Source organism: Bufo bufo, chromosome 4 (assembly GCF_905171765.1).
Source record: "Bufo bufo chromosome 4, aBufBuf1.1, whole genome shotgun sequence".
NCBI lineage: Eukaryota > Metazoa > Chordata > Amphibia > Anura > Bufonidae > Bufo > Bufo bufo.
The window spans coordinates 133,019,215-133,034,899 of NC_053392.1; the positions used below are offsets into that span (position 1 = coordinate 133,019,215).

Genomic DNA, 15,685 nt, shown 5'->3' on the forward strand with positions numbered 1-15,685 from the left:
CCCCCTCATATAGCTTTGATATGACAAGCAGTGGACTCCCCTGCTTGATCGAGAGCGTCGAACTGCCCATTCCAAGATCACATGGGTCTGACATCACGACCATAAAGGCGGGGATTCTGACAGAGGGGATCATGGGAGGCCTGGTCGTGATGTCAGAGAAAAAACAATCTCTACATAGGGTGATGTCACATGACCACTCTCTGGAGCGAGACAAAAAAACGTAGCGCAAGTACAATAGTAAGTTGCAGGGCCGGGCAGGGGAAGCACAGGGAAATGGGAAAATGTATACCCAGATAACCCCTTTAAACCTAACACTTGTCTAGAAAAGCTGCCACAGTTTTCCTACTCCATCTCCTGGAGAGAGATTGTGGCTTTTTTTAAAAGTCTCAGCGATAAATCGGCAAAGCTCATTAACATAACTAACCACACCCAGTTCCCCAACCATATTTCAAAACTGGAATGGTGTGAAAATGCAAAAAGTCACAAAACTTTTGTACAAGTGAGCCCAAAAAGTTGCAAAAGCCCCATTTTGCAACTTTTTTGAAGCAGAATTCTGGAATGAGAGCATCGCCAGGAGACATTGTATCATCCCCTAGAAACCCTGAATGCCCTGTGGTTCAGCTAGGATTTTTATTTCCTAATTTTTGTTCTCTCTTTCTTCATAGACCCTTATCATGGATATGTTCAATAAGGATCCATCATAGCCACGGGCATAGACCCTTTTTCTTCCAAAATATTAGGAGCATTGTAATGTCTAACCTTTGGCACAGGTCACCCTTAGGTATCCTGATGCTCTATGTCCAAGCTGCTCCAGATGCAAACATGTAGATAAGTAATAGAAGAACAGAACCAGTCCACACCGAGATGGAGGATGGAGGTTCTGATCAGCCAGAAGGTGAAGCATGAGTCTCCTGTCGTGTGTCCTCCCACGCAGAAAACGTGAGAAGCCAAGTGTGATGCAGAATGTAAGAAAGCAGCAGTCGTCACATGTGAGAACAGCTGTCACCGCGCTGTGTGTCACCCTGGTGCTGTCAGATCTCACCAATATCTTATTAGTGTACCCGAGTATGCAGAATAATAATACTCCGCAAGAGGAGAATACCAGGAAAGATGTGTATCATGTATGCTGTATTCAGAGGTCGCGCTACATTTTTTTCTGGAAGAGTAAAAATACTCCTCTTACCATTTTTTAAGAGTATTTTTAGCTGATGAGGAGTACGAAAGTTACAGTAATTCAAATAGTAAATACGAAGGCATACGTAACATTAAGGGGTTGCTATTTATGCAGGGAAACCATTACTAGTATTCTAGAACTGCCGTCCATGCATAAATAGCAAATTTAGACAATTTGAAATTTAGCTGATATCATATACTAAACATAAGACTACTGCCACCTAAACAGTGCCACCAGTTTTTGCTGGTATAGATGCGAACAGTGGACTCCTTATTACAGTCATTCCTCCAACGCCGAAAGCTGGGGACACTGTTACATGAGAGCTTCCCCCTCTGCAGTGGTCTCAGATTGCAGTTAACTGCTTTTTGATAGAAAATGGACGTACTGCTATTGAAAACTATTAACTGCCTGAATAAGGTACGTTAAAAATAACTTTGTGTTCTTTTATAAAAAAAAAATCGGTTCTCCACCAAATCTGGCGATCAGGCTAGTAGTGTGAACTGGTGTATAAAGGATATTTATAAATACTTCCTCCTCAACTCACACCAGAGTGAAGTATTTATAAATATCCTTTATACACCAGTTCACACTACTAGCCTGATCGCCAGATTTGGTGGAGAACCGATTTTTTTTAGAAAAACACAATAAAGTTGTTTTTAACGTACCTTATTCAGGCAGTTAATAGTGGTCTCAGATTGGATGCTAATGCTACGTAGTCTTAGGGTGGCACAGAGAGCTCTGCAGGGTCAGGTTGGCACAGTATGAGGCTGTGTAGGCTTAGGGTGGCACAGAGAGCTCTGCAGGGTCAGGTTGGCACAGTATGAGGCTATGTAGGCTTAGGGTGGCACAGAGCTCTGCGGAGTCAGGTTGGCACAGTATGAGGCTATGTAGGCTTGGGGTGGCACAGAGAGCTCTGCAGGGTCAGGTTGGCACAGTATGAGGCTATGTAGGCTTAGGGTGGCACAGAGCTCTGCGGAGTCAGGTTGGCACAGTATGAGGCTATGTAGGCTTAGGGTGGCACAGAGCTCTGCGGAGTCAGGTTGGCACAGTATGAGGCTATGTAGGCTTAGTGTAGCACAGAGAGCTCTGCAGGGTCAGGTTGGCACAGTATGAGGCTATGTAGGCTTAGTGTAGCACAGAGAGCTCTGCAGGGTCAGGTTGGCACAGTATGAGGCTATGTAGGCTTAGTGTAGCACAGAGAGCTCTGCAGGGTCAGGTTGGCACAGTATGAGGCTGTGTAGGCTTAGGGTGGCACAGAGAGCTCTGCAGGGTCAGGTTGGCACAGTATGAGGCTATGTAGGCTTAGGGTGGCACAGAGCTCTGCGGAGTCAGGTTGGCACAGTATGAGGCTATGTAGGCTTGGGGTGGCACAGAGAGCTCTGCAGGGTCAGGTTGGCACAGTATGAGGCTATGTAGGCTTAGGGTGGCACAGAGCTCTGCGGAGTCAGGTTGGCACAGTATGAGGCTATGTAGGCTTAGGGTGGCACAGAGCTCTGCGGAGTCAGGTTGGCACAGTATGAGGCTATGTAGGCTTAGTGTAGCACAGAGAGCTCTGCAGGGTCAGGTTGGCACAGTATGAGGCTATGTAGGCTTAGTGTAGCACAGAGAGCTCTGCAGGGTCAGGTTGGCACAGTATGAGGCTATGTAGGCTTAGTGTAGCACAGAGAGCTCTGCAGGGTCAGGTTGGCACAGTATGAGGCTATGTAGGCTTAGGGTAGCACAGGGCTCTGCAGGGTCAGGGTGGTAGGCTTAGGGTAGCACAGTGTGATAATGTACTGTATGTAGTGCACATAGTGGGATGTAGTGTGATTGTGTACTGTATATACTGTTATAGTGTACATAGTGATACAGTATATAGTGTGATAGTGTCATGGACTATAGTGCACATTGTTTAATAGTGTACGGTATATAGTGGGACAGTGATGCTTTTCCTTGGTCACTACTGTCTGTGTGTGAACCCGACCCTAACACTCATGCAGCCTCCTGTTCCATGGTGCTTGCAGCCTCCTCTCTTCTCCCCTGTTATCTCCAGGACTTGCATTGGCAATGAGAGTAGGGGTATCTGTAAGTCAGTCATGCTGTGACATCTGTGTATCAGCCAGGAGGCATGTGCTGGGCCCCGCACCGGGTACACAGGCACATCACAGTCTGCTGCACCTATAAGCTGCTCCTCCTTTATTTTTATGGCTATGGGACAATAGAATGACCTGCCCTGAGGGTCTCCCTCCCGTGTCCTCGCTGTCTTGCAGCTGGCGGTCAAACCCAAGTCTGAGGTTGCTTGCTGCTGGTCTCCTGTTGGCGTGTCTAGCGCCGAGACCCTCGCTGACTTCTATAAGCAGGAGTCTGAAGTGCTCAGCCACTTTTCCTTACTGCTAAGCGCGGTAGTGAAGACGGTCCCCTAGACCTTCTATTGAGGCTGTCTTCAGTACCGCACTCGGCACTCGGCTGAGCGCTGCAGACTCATCACTATAGGGAAAAACAAGGCGCTCAGATCCGGGACCCCCACTAAATTTCACTACACAGCAAGGCCACTTACCCCGCCAGTGAGGATCGTGCGCCTGCTTCCTTACTTCAGAGCGGTGTGGCATAAGTTCCGGCAGCCCGCTCAAACTGACCAATCACTAAGCTCCTTACTGTAAGGAGCTTTGTTATTGGTTGTTTCAAGCAGCAGCAGCATCGGTGCGCTGCCCTTGCCGTTCACATCGCTCACTGCGCTGATGAATGGCAGGGAAAAGTCTAAGGTGTATTGGTACGCCTTAGACTTTTTCCAGGGAGTAAAATGGCCTGAACAGGCGTCTATGACGCTTGTACAGGCGTTATTGCGACCTCTGGCTGTATTAATTAACATGAAGACACCAACCAGAGAGCTCTAGGATAACGCTCGCCCGTACACTGCCGGCACTACACATTGTGCTCTTCTGGGTATCCAGCAGCTCTCCTGGCCAGCTCCATCACCAGATCTCTCCTTCCATCAGGAATATCTAGACTGGATGGAGTGACGGATCTCCCACGCACAGCAGGAGCTTCCACCTTGGCTGAACTATAGGTCCAAGCTGAAAGAGCTTGGAATGACATGACAGGAGGAGATCCAGCATCTGTATGACCATTACCATGTCAGAGAGGCAGCTTGTATCATAGCAAGGGGAGATGCCATCCAATATTAAAGGAGTTATCCAACCCCTATAATGACCCCCCCCAGATAGGTTATATTTATCCTGCTCCCCGACATCCGCGTGGCTCCCCGCATGGCCGCCACTGCATCTCCCCGTCGTACGGAGCAAAACATCCAACGACGGGGGAGGGGGGGGGGGGGCAACAGTCAATAGCAGGCCTCGACGGGTACGAGCCTCCCTAGCCTAGCCTCCCTATATGAGGTGGCCGGGCATTGGGGTGGGAAGGGGGATTGGAATCATTATAGAGGTTGGATAACCCCTTTAAAATGACCGCCGACTCAATATATAACCTGCTGCAGAACCAGGGCTGTGGAGTCGGAGTCGAGGAGTCGGAGTCGGGGGAAATTTTGGCTACCTGGAGTCGGAGTCGGCAAACAATGCACCGACTCCGACTCCTACTAAATTTAGATTGGAATAATAAAAAAAAAAAGCAAGTTTAAATGTCCCAATTCACAAATAGTTATAATTAATGACTTCTCTACTGTAAGAATAAAGGCCAATGCATGCAGTACGTCACGTAACCGCAAAACGAACACGTTAAGTGACCGTGAAGAAGCATGATTTTCATATGCTTCACTATATGGCACGCAGTGCACAATTAGGAGCTGCAATACTTATACTTTCCAAAGTGTTGTGTTCTGCTGTTACAGGGAACGCAACGTCCATGTGTAACCTAGCCTCTCACTGATAAGGGATTTAATAAATATGTTTTTTGCAGGACTAGAGAGTGAGACACTTGTATAAGTGAAGGGAATGGAGGGCCAATAGTTCAAGACTGAAGCTGTAACCATTGGAAAAACTGCTGTCATTTAGCTAAGGCTATAAAAACTTGTTGGCTTCCCAGCCAGTAGTCCTGTGGTAGGTTGCGTTTCTTTCCCTCAAGGAATGTATAAAATAGATTCGCATATTAATACAGAGGAGTCGGGGAGTCGGAAGTACATAAAACTGAGGAGTCGGAACATTTATCTACCAACTCCACAGCCCTGTGCAGAACCCAAAATAAAGGGTGACCATTGACCAAGCACCACTAGCAGTTTATACTCTGTCAGTCTCAGCTCAAAGTGTAGAAGGTACAACTAGCTGGCCTCATCTGGGTGGTAATTCCGATGCACGAATCCTGCTCCAAGAGGCGCAGTAAATCCCAAATACACGTGATATCGATTCAGCAGATAAAATCAACTCCATTTTATTGAACTTGAATAAAAAATAAAAAAAACTTCCAGGTACTACCAGCGCGTTTCGATCGGGAAATCGATTTTAAAAATATCATGATTAAGATCACTTTCACAGCTAAAACGCGGAGATAGTACCTGGCAGTATGTTAAGGATTATATAATGCAAGTTCGGTTACATGGAGTTGATATTATCCAGGTGCTAATTCAATATCACGTTTATTTGGGAATCTCAGATCGATCCCCTTACATTTTCCAGATGTTCTTTTTTCATTTTCCGCTAGTGGATATATGATGGAGCCTACACAAAATTTTTACACGGGGCAAACAGGTCTATTTCATTACTGTTCTAACAATTGCATGAAATGGCTGAAAAGAAAGTTGTGCCCACGTTGATGTCTGATTGCAATAAAACTACACCAGGGAGCGGTGGTACCTCACATCGGTGTATAGCCTCAGCCTCATGCGGGTTGGACACACAGGGGCAGATTTATCTGGAAGGAGCTGAACACATTTATCAGGTCCCTGACACCTTTTTGACTATTGCAAAGTGTTAAGAAAAAGGGGGTGAGGCTTGAAAGTCACACAATGTTTGGCACGTGTAACATTAACGTTATAGCCATGCAAAAAAACAATTTTTTACATATGTTAGAAGCTACCCTGAATTTCAGAACACCTCATATGCAGTTTGTAACATGCAACCAGTTTTAGACTTTTCTCATACAGTTGTGTCCTGCCCAGTAATACACGCAGAATCTGGGTTTGCAAGATGCTGCAGTTTTCCCCTGCCTTGCTTTGGATGCTTTCCTCTCTCTCCACACTCTGATCTGCCATGTACAACCAATTTCCCCTTCCTGCTATCTCTAACACTCATAGAAGGGAGGGAGAGATAAGAGATAGCCCTCAGAAACAGGAGCCAGAGTCAGCTAGGTGACTGTCCTCCATGCAGCATGTCATTTGGCGAGTCATTGGCTGCAGCAGGACACGTGACCTCCATTAGTGCCAGAAGTTTACAAGCGTAGCCCACAGCACAGCAAGTGCACTGATGAACCGAAGGAGCCAGAAACTAAGTGGCAGATAGCAGGTTAGTATTCTTCCCTTCACAGAGGGGAGCTAAAAAGTTAAAAAGCTGGAGAACCTCTTTCATTTACCTACAGTTAACAGTTTTTTGCAAAGAGGTTAAGATTCGATGGTATACAGTAGCATAGTGGTCAACTCCTTTCATTTTGCATTCAGGAAGCAAATGAACTTTAAAACAAACCAGTGCAAAGGTGTCCATAGCCTTAAAAGGGGTTGTTCAGCTCTGGGGTCCTTTTAGGCAAACCCCCCTGCGTGGCCAACTCGGAAGAGGGAATTATACTTACCTGATAGGGTTCTGGTTCTTTCACTCCCCCTATGCCACTGCAGATCCCCAGTCTCTCCGCATCAACATCCGGCCTGACACATTTCACGTGGCCGCTGCAGCAGTGAAGTGTACCCCCCTTCCTGCAATGCGTCACCTGACACATGGGGAATACATTGCCACTGCAGAGGCCACATTACCCGCATCAAACTGGATGTTGACGTGGAGAGACTAGGGATCTGCTGCAGAAGTAGAAACCTACTGCAATCAGGTATGATTACCACTAGGGATGAGCGAATCGACTTCGAATGAAACATCCGAATTCGATTTGCATAAAACTTCGTTCTAATACTGTACGGAGCAGAAGCTCTGTAGAGTATTAGAATGTATTGACTCCGATGAGGCAAAGTTATTGCTTCGCAAAGTTTTATGTGAATCGACGTCGGATGTTTCATATGCAAATGAGCCTCTAGGTGCTATGGGGGCGTCTTTTCAGCACCTAGAGGCTCCGTCTACTCACTATTTCTGCCGCCCACCGCGTCCCTCCGGCCCGCCCGTCTCCTCTAGATTGACAGCCAACCTCGCTCCATCTCGAATTCCAGCACCTGCGCCCTGCGCTTCTGTATTCGGCGCAGGCACAGTGACTGTCGGACCGCAGTGAAGATGCCGGCGCAGGGAGCGGTCCGACAGTGCCGAATATAGAAGCGCGCGGCGCAGGTGCTGGAATTCGAGATGGAGCAAGGTTGGCTGTCAATCAAGAGGAGCGGGGCGGGCCGAAGGGACGCGGTGGGCGGCAGAAATAGTGAGTAGACGGAGCCTCTAGGTGCTGAAAAGACGCCCCCATAGCACCTAGAGGCTCATTTATAAAAGTACGTTTTTAGGCTTAATGGCAGCAGACAAAAGTGATACATGAACATGGTTAGGGTACAGCAGACACTAGCAGATCGCAGGAGAAAGAAACCCTTTAAACCTGGTTATCTGGTGTTTCGTGTCAGTTGGGGCGCAGAAGAGTTATAATACCGCGTTCCGCCCACCCCACCCCTGTTCAGTTGCGATGTTTGTTGTAGGGGTGTTGTCGCCCAGCTTTTGCTGGGTGGACTTATTTTATGACTGCAGTATGGTATGTTGGTTTTAACTAGTTATTTATTAAATGATATATATTTTATCATATTTTATTCTGGTTTTTAATTATTTATTATTTAACCCTAAACAAACATTGCGGCCAATTTTATGCACAGATAGAAGTGTCTGTGTCTAAGGGAGCATTCACACGACTGTTTTTCTTCCGTGTCCATTCCGCAATTTTTGCGGACAATGCACGGACCCATTCATTTCTATGGGTCCGCAAAAATTGCGGAATGCCTTTCATTGTCATCCGTGTGCTGTCCGTTCCTTTTATTTTAGAACATGTCCTATACTTGGCCACAAATTGCGGTCCGTGGCCCCATAGAAAGTCCTTGGGTCCGTAAAAAACGGATAGCACACGGAAATGCGTCCGTATGTCATCAGTTTTTTGCGGACCCCTCGACTGAAAACATTCTAGGAAACCCCATTTCAGTTTTTTGCGGACCGTGAAAAACGGATGACACACGGAAGCACCACGTCCGTATTATACGGTCTTATGGAAACTGAAAGATAACTGAAGACATACGGAACACACGGATCTGTGATTTGCGGACCGCAAAACCAACATGGTCGTGTGAATGCTCCCTTAATTTATTGTCTCTCTTTTATAGTATTCTTGTTAAGTGATGGGAGTTGTGCTGCCATGGTACAGTGACAAGCCCATAGTACTTGAATAACATCATTATTCCAGTCATTGCATGAACAACACAGGGCTAATTTCATCTTCATGGAGGACAATGCCCCAGCTCATCGAGGTCGCATCATTAGGGAACAGCTATGGACACTGGGGAATCTCAAATAGAGTGGCCAGCACTTTCTCCAGACCTGAATCCCATTGAAAACCTATGGGATTAGCTGAGTCACGGTGTAGAGACTCATAACTCTGTACCCCAGAACCTCAATGACCTGAGGGACGCCCTTCAAAAAGAGTTGGGGTGCCATGCCTCAGCAGACAATAAGTCGACTTGTGAATGGCATGAGACGTCGTGGTCAAGCTGTAATTTACGCTCAAGGCCACGCGACAAGATATTGAGACACTGACATTTTTGTGGGGGTATACCCACCACTGGTGTGGGCTTTTGTTTCAATAAATTGTTTTAGATGAGGAAATCACTAGGGATGAGTCCTCTCCTGCATAACGAAAACCGTATGGATCCGTTATGCAGGCCATAGACTTCTATTATGCCGGAACGAATAACCGGATGCCTCTAAAGGCATTCCGTCATGGAATTGCGTTATGGTCCGTGGTAACGGAATCCATAACGCAATTCACATTATACCACAACCCGAACAGGCAACGAATTTCAAAACATTAAATTGGCTCATCCCTAGAAATCACCATTTCTGCTTCTACTTAAATGCCCTACTTTCGTGATATAATATTACTGTAGCGTGAACTTTTTACATTTTCCATAAATTTCACCTGAAAGCCAAATATCCCCAACTTTTTGGGAGTAGTGCAAGTAGGAGGGCCAGCAATACTGCAATACCATCGCGCAGCATAAAATACTGCCCCAACAGAAGCGAATACACAGGGCAGCACAAAATACTGCCGGCCCGCAGCATTCAACTCTACTACTGTCCTGAGGGCGGCAATACAGCTGAATGCAGGGGGCACTTTCTTCTGCCAGCCATGTGCAGAAGTACCAGATCCTCTTAGCATTAATTATTGCTGAGGGCATTAGAGTCGCATGCTCAACCTGCAGTAAAACTACAGCTCCCACAATGCCCTGCTGTAGGCTGATAGCTGTTCGGGCATGCTGGGAGTTGTAGTTTTGCAACAGGTGGAGGGCCGCAGATTGAGCATGCCTGCAATTAGATCATGATGTACACAATCGCCGGAGGTAAGGAGGACTCTAGGGACCCCCTGGGCATTGGCCCACCGAAGCAGTGGGAACCAGGTGAGTGTAATTCTTGTATTAGGTCGACCATACTAGGAGGGGATAACTCAAAATATTGGGGATCCTGGACAACCCCTTTGAATATGTTGCACGCCAGTAACAATTTTTAGTGCACTGTAGGATCTCACAGACACAGCCCTTCCTTTAGTTTTTTGGGGAGGAAGGTGTTAAATGTGTAAAGTAATAGATTTGGCACAGGTCACGTACCCCACTGACAGATTCCTGGTGCACTGGGCTTAGTGCACCCCCCCAGGACAGTACATGATTATGTGACCCCTCTATACTCTATTATTACAGAAAGGATCTCCAATCATGGTCTACAACTTCTCAGCAAATGTTAAAAAATGACTACTCCCAGAATACCCAACCACGCTGGGGGTTATAGCTCCACTACACAATGGAGCGCAGTTAGCTCATACCCAGCACTACATCATCGCACACAAAGAAGCAGGCGGCCAGTTTTCGGGTGTGACGGGCACAGCTATTTCTAGCCAGTCAGGAGGTCAGTGCAAGCGGGAGGGCACGCCCGATGACCACCCCAGGTAGCCCCCTGCCCCCACCGCGCAGCGGATTACTCACGATCACTCCTCTTATGTCATCCTTCCCGGGGAGAGCTGACTGTTCAGCGGAAAAGGCGGGACTAACAGGTTTGAACACGTCATCCAATCAGAACGCGCTTACACATGTTCCAACCAATCGGCATGCAGAAAATGTTGCCAGGCGGCGGAGGACACGCCTTCAGCCTACCAGAAAGTAGCGGGCCGGCGGTTGCTAGGGACGCGCGCTGTAGATTTGTTTACATGGACGGCTCTGTCTGCTAGGAGTGGGCGGGAGGCTAATAAAGTGGGAGGGGCTCTAAGTGATCGCCATGGGATCGTTCCTTCTTATGGCATCTAGTGATCTGTCTTTATGACTGATGGTGAAGTGCATCTATGTGACAATGGCAGGGTTCAGGGTAGTAGTCCCTCTATTCCCCCGGCCCCCAGCTTCCAAGAGAAGTTGCAGGGATGTGTGAAGCAGTGTGCCAAACTCCAAAACCTGCATTTTGAGCCATTTTTGAACAACCTCTGTAAGCTGTGTACCGGGGTGGGCTCCCCAGGATACAGCGAAGTCACGAACCAGGAAAACAACTCCACCACCAGCTTTTGTCAAAACAGAATTTTACTTAAAGGGTTTCTGTCAGCAGGAAAATGGTTATTAACCTGGCTGACATTAGTGATGTACTAATGTCAGCTGAACATAACTACATTAGTGCCATCTCACTGCGTGCCGCCGTTAGTGAGAAAAAAATTACTTTTATTATATGCAAATGAGCCTTTAGGAGCAGGGGGGGCGTTGCTCCTGCTCCTAGAGGCTCGTTCTCCCACATCTGGCCACGCCCTGCTACACTTGATTGACAGGGCCAGGCAGCGCTGGTCTCCTCTTGCCGGCCCTGTCTGCCGTGGAAATCTCGCGCCTGCGCCGTCTCGTTCAGTATTTGGCGCAGTGAGTGTAGGACGCTCGCCAGCTGACGGCTTCACTCACTGCGCCGAATACTAAACGGGACCGCGCAGGCGCGAGTTTTTCGCGGCAGTCAGGGCCAGCAGGAGGAGACCAATGATAAGCCTCTATTTACACTATCATTGGGCGCAATGGGGACCTCCCTGATCCAGAAGTGATGCTCAGGCTTCATGTGCCCCAGCTCAGGATCTCTCCTCTTATAGTTTGTCACATGTGCCCGCAGCATCCCACTGCACTAGTATTACCAAGGGCTTACGCATCGGCCAAGGCTTTGACATTTCTTCAAGCTTGGCAGCACTAACTCTTCTCTCAGCTTCCTCTTTTCTTACAGACCTGTCTCTCACCTGGACTTTTGGTGGTGAGGAAGACTCCATCATACTCATTGTTAGCTTTTCTCTCTTCCTCTACAGGTAATCTTCAGTGGCACACCTACAACGATTCAGATGCCCTCTCCTCTCAACATTACGCCTTGCCAGGAGATCATTCTCCTGCTGTCACGGTCCCGCAGGTGACTGATGTCAGGAAATCAAGGAGATTGGCTGAGCGTGGAGAAAGCTAACAGCGTCCTTGATTTCTCTTGATTCAGTGTTGATAGGGTTAATTACCACTTCCCTTTTCTCAGCTGTTGCTCAGTAGTCATCACTTCTACCCTTTATAGTCTGGCCCCATCCTTCTGACTATGCGGGAAGATAGCTTTATTTGGGTTTGGCTGAGCTGGTGTGAGATCTTCTCTGGTGTTCCTGTTCTTCCTTCTCTACAGAAGTTAAGTGTCGCGTTTGTTTGTATTTGTTAAATTCCCTGTTGTTGTATCTGGGCCTGAGACAGAGACGTCCATTCGTCCATCTGGGGAGGAATGGGTTGTCTCTGGTCCTAACCTCATTCCAGGGCCTTATAGTGATATAAAGGCCTAGGTATCCTGCATATGAATATTCCTACCTTCAAGGTCTATTCATATTGATAGGTAGGCTGGGCCCGGATTACGGTTGTCTAGGAGGTGACCTGTTTCTTCCCTAGTTACCAGGCCCAGTAACTGTTTCCCTTCCCTCCTGTGTTCAGTGTGGAGTTTCCCCCCACACTGATCGTGACACCTGCAGGAGGAGGACTCTTTCCTCTCATACTCTGTAGGCCACTATTATCCCATATGCAGCCATCCTAATGTCAGTGACTACAAGTCCACAGCCGCAGTTACCACCACCAGTGGCGGTAGACACAAAAGACTCGGGAACCAAGCCCCAACCACAGTGCCAATGTTCTGCATTTCATATTTTCAACAGACCTTTAGTTGACATTTGAATGCCACTAAAAACAGAATAGAGCACAAAAATGCCAGTGGTTCATTTGCTCTGACACTGAGGGCCATCAACACTGTGAGAGATAGGTTTTATTTCTCTCTCTCTCTCTATATATATATATATATATATATATACAGTCAGGTCCATAAATATTGGGACATCGACACAATTTTAACATTATTGGCTCTATACACCACCACAATGGATTTGAAATAAAACTGCAGACTGTCATCTTTAATTTGAGGGCATTGACATCCAAATCAGGTGAACGGTGTAGGAATTACAACAGTTTGCATATGTGCCTCCCACCTGTTGAGGGACCAAAAGTAATGGGACAATTGCCTTCTCAGCTGTTCCATGGCCAGATGTGTGTTATTCCCTCATTATCCCAATTACAATGAGCAGATAAAAGGTCCAGAGTTAATTTCAAGTGTGCTATTTGCATTTGGAATCTGTTGCTGTCATCTCTCAAGATGAGATCCAAAGAGCTGTCACTATCAGTGAAGCAAGCCATCATTAGGCTGAAAAAACACAACAAACCCATCAGAGAGATAGCAAAAACATTAGGCGTGGCCAAAACAACTGTTTGGAATATTCTTAAAAAGAAGGAACGCACCGGTGAGCTCAGCAACACCAAAAGACCCGGAAGACCACAAAAAACAACTGTCGTGGATGACCGAAGAATTCTTTCCTTGTTGAAGAAAACATCCTTGACAACAGTTGGCCAGATCAAGAACACTCTCCAGGAGGTAGGTGTATCTGTGTCACAGTCAACAATCAAGAGAAGACTTTACCAGAGTGAATACAGAGGGTTCACCACAAGATGTAAACCATTGGTGAGCCTCAAAAACAAGAAGGCCAGATTAGAGTTTGCCAAACGACATCTAAAAAAGCCTTCACAGTTCTAGAACAACATCCTATGGACAGATGAGACCAAGATAGAATTGTACCAGAGTGATGGGAAGAGAAGAGTATGGAGAAGGAAAGGAACTGCTCATGATCCTAAGCATACCACCTAATCAGTGAAGCATGGTGGTGGTAGTGTCATGGCGTGGGCATGTATGGCTGCCAATGGAACTGGTTCTCTTGTATTTATTAATGATATGACTGCTGACAAAAGCAGCAGGATAAATTCTGAACTGTTTCGGGCAATATTATCTGCTCATATTCAGCCAAATGCTTCAGAACTCAATGGACGGCACTTCACAGTGCAGATGGACAATAACCCAAAGCATACTGCAAAAGCAACCAAAGAGTTTTTTTAAGGGAAAGAAGTGGAATGTTATGCAATGGCCAAGTCAATCACCTGACCTGAATCCGATTGAGCATGCATTTCACTTGCTGAAGACAAAACTGAAGGGAAAATGCCCCAAGAACAAGCAGGAACTGAAGACAGTTGCAGTAGAGGCCTGGCAGAGCATCACCAGGGATGAAACCCAGCGTCTGGTGATGTCTATGCATTCCAGACTTCAGGCTGTAATTGACTGCAAAGGATTTGCAACCAAGTATTAAAAAGTGAAAGTTTGATTTATGATTATTATTCTGGCTCATTACTTTTGGTCCCTTAACAAGTGGGAGGCACATATGCAAACTGTTGTAATTCCTACACCGTTCACCTGATTTGGATGTAAATACCCTCAAATTAAAGCTGACAGTCTGCAGGTAAAGCACATCTAGTTTGTTTCATTTAAAATCCATTGTGGTGGTATATAGAGCCAAAAATTTAAAAATTGTGACGATGTCCCAATATTCTGTAGTATACATTTTTGTCCACTGGATGGCCGCAAACCAGATGTATGAGTCACGTGTGCATTCCTTTGTCTAAGGGTCACTAGGGGAGGGGGGGGTTAGGTTGCCATTTTTGAATGTGCCAATGAAACTCAGAGTTGAAGTTGTTGAAACCATTCCTATCAAGTTAAGGAGCCAATAGTCTTTTCTTAAGGAACACCCCTTTTGTGATGTCATGTCTGCTATTTAAGTGAATGTAACTTGAATATAGCTCTCTTGTTCTGGCTCAGGGGGATGAGAAGATGCTTTCATGAAACCAACTTTGTCTGTCTGGTCTCATTATGAAAGTAGTATGGCGCGCACATACTTATACTTCTGATTGATCTGGCACCACACAAAGAAGATGAGAATCGCATTAATTGTGATAATATTTTTGGCGTCCCTGGGTGGGCAGATCAGCTTGAATGGCATCAATTCAACCGTTAAAGAGGACCTTTCACCTGGCAAAAAATTGTGAACTAAGTATCATGACATATACAGTGGCGCCCAGGGATCTCACTGCACTTACTATTATCCCTGGGCGCCGCTCCGTTCTCCCGTTATGTCCTCCGGTATGTTTGGGGACTTGGTTATAGTAGGCGGAGTCTGCCCTTGTTCTGCTGGGCGTCTCCTTCTCCTAGGCTGTAGCGCTGGCCAATCGCAGCGCAGAGCTCACACCCTGGGAGAAAAAAACCTCCCAGGCGGTGAGCTCTGTGCTGCTACAGCCTGGGAGAAGGTGTCGGGAAGTAATACAGTTGTGTTCAAAATTATTCAACCCCCACTGAAATTTTGTGTTTTGGCCAGTTTGACATTGATTTTGATCATTTCAGTCATCTTGTTTACAATTAAATCAAAGAGGCACTTGTAAGTCAGACAAATATAACATAACATTTATAATGAAATAACCACAAATGTCTTTTCTGTGCTCACATCATTATCAGTTTTATTCAACCCCCAAGTGACATTCAATCTTAGTACTTAGTACAACATCCTTTTCCAGTTATAACAGCTTTTAAACGTGAAGCATAGCTTGACACAAGTGTCTTGCAGCGATCTACGGGTATCTTCGCCCATTCTTCATGGGCAAAAGCCTCCAGTTCAGTCACATTCTTAGGCTTGCGCGCTGCAACTACTTTCTTTAAGTCCCACCAGAGGTTCTCAATCGGATTTAAGTCTGGTGACTGCGATGGCCACTTCAAAATGTTCCAGCCTTTAATCTGCAACCATGCTCTAGTGGAC

At 46.5% G+C, this 15,685-nt stretch overlaps 1 protein-coding gene across 1 annotated transcript in view; it reads right to left on the minus strand.

Annotated features, from left to right (window-relative positions):
• PASK (PAS domain containing serine/threonine kinase) overlaps positions 1-10,506 on the minus strand; it is an 82,511-nt gene extending 72,005 nt beyond the window's left edge. Inside the window, exon 1 of the mRNA XM_040427930.1 lies at positions 10,467-10,506. The gene's annotated coding sequence lies outside the window, so the exon portion shown is untranslated. The remainder of the gene's footprint in view (positions 1-10,466) is intronic.
• Between the last annotated feature and the right edge of the window lie 5,179 nt (positions 10,507-15,685).